Source organism: Humulus lupulus, chromosome 1 (assembly GCF_963169125.1).
Source record: "Humulus lupulus chromosome 1, drHumLupu1.1, whole genome shotgun sequence".
Lineage (NCBI taxonomy): Eukaryota > Viridiplantae > Streptophyta > Magnoliopsida > Rosales > Cannabaceae > Humulus > Humulus lupulus.
This window is the reverse complement of record NC_084793.1, coordinates 9,009,377-9,011,468: the sequence shown is the minus strand read 5'-3', so window position 1 is coordinate 9,011,468 and position 2,092 is coordinate 9,009,377.

Genomic DNA, 2,092 nt, shown 5'->3' with positions numbered 1-2,092 from the left:
TTGATGTTTTATATTCATCATTACGTGAACTTATTTGCCTGCTTGAATAGGGCTGTATTTGCTAGGTGTGTGCCTTATGATTTGATGACATGTTATTAGTGTTCATGAGCATATTGAGTTTTCTTGCTGGGCTTCAGCTCACGAGTGCTATGTGGTGCAGGTAAAGGCAAAAGAAAGTTGGACCATCCTTGAGTTGGAGAGCTTAGGTGATGATGTGTACATATGCGGCTGCTCGACCGCCACAACCGAGGTTTGTTTTCCACTGCCTTGAATTGATCAGCTTGTTGATGCAACCTCAGAATATGATGTCATGTCGTTTATGGACGCCTATTCTGGATATAACCAGATAGTCATGCATGCTCCCGACCAGGAACACACGAGCATTGTAATTGATAAAGGAATATACTAGCACAACGAATGCCCTTTGGGTTAAAATATGCTAGAGCAATGTACCAAAGATTGGTAAACCGTATACGCTGAGCAAATCAGAAATAACATGGAGGTGTATACGGATGACATGTTAGTCAAATCCAAACACACCAACAACCATGTTTCAATATACTCAGAAAATACAATATGAGGTTAAACTCGCCAAAGTTCTCATTCGTAGAATCTTTGAGAAAATTCCTCAGTTTTATTGTGAATGCTCGGGGAATCGAGGAAAACCCAAACAAAATCAAGGCCATAATAGAAATGCATTCACCTCAAAAACACATGAATGCCCAAAGCTTAACTGGACGGATGCCAACTTTAAATAGGTTCATCTCAAAATCAACTGATAAATGTCTGCCATTTTTTAACCTTTTGAGATGGGGCAAGAAATTCAAGTGGCAAAGGAGTGCAAGCTAGCCTTTCAGATCAAGAAGCACCTCATTGAACCGCTAATTTTGTCTAAGCCTATTTTGGGAGAAGTATTGTACTTATACCTTGCCACAACTGAGCACGCAATCAGTGTCGTGTTAGTTCAAGAGGACAAAGAAGTACAAAGGCCGGTGTATTATGTTAGTAAAAGGTTGTTAGGAGTTGAATCACGATATCCACTAATGGACAAGCTCGCACTATGTTTGGTTCACGCTTCATGGAAGTTACAACCTTACTTCCTAGCCCACCCATACATGTGCTTACTGATCAATCGTTGAGGAAAATATTGGCAAAACCAGAAGCATCGGGTTGGCTATTAAAGTGGGCAGTCGAACTTTGGAAATTCGAGATAACCTATCACCTAAGAACGATGATAAAGGGCAAGACATAAGCCGACTTTATAGTTGAATGCACCAACATATCCAACGAGGAAGTAATAACCCCAACTCGAGAGCTATGGAAACTTTACGTTGATGGGTCATCAAATGAGAACGGATCAGGGGCAGGGAATGTAGGCTCGTAAAGATATGGTTCAAAGAGATAATTTAATTAAACACATGTATATATATAATCAAATGAGTACATGTCATCAATACTGGTGCCACGCCACCAGTTTGGCTCAAGATGGAGAGTTAACTCGAAAAGTTTGGCTCGTAACCAAAAGTTGATCTCAAAAGATCGGCAGATGGTTACTTGGATAACACTGCACGTGTCAGCTCGAATCATGGTATAAGCTCGAAAGCGTATATTAGAGAGATACGAGGTAGTTACATTTAAATAATTAAAGCATACATTTTTGGGTTTAGTTATGTATTTGTTTACTCAACCTGATTTCTACGGGATTTTTTATACTTCAAATTTAAATTATAATGTTATTCTAACTTCCCTAAAAGTGTGGGAAGAAATATTTGAACTGAGTCTATAAATATTGAGATTGTTTATTTGTAAAACATGCTCAATTCTTGTACTAAAAATCTTTATGAAATTGCTTTCAAAACTTTAACTTAGAGACATTAATAATAGTGATTAGTGAACTAGGTAGATTAACTATTGAACCACGGAAAAAATCTATTTTCTTATTTTCTTCTGAATTTGTTAATCAAGGCTTAATTGCTTTTATTTTTTGTTGACTAATGTCAAAAATCAATAATTAAGTAAAAACATAAGTGTTTAAGTTTGTTAACAAAAAAAACCATAAAGGTTTAATATAATATCAAAAATAAATTTATGA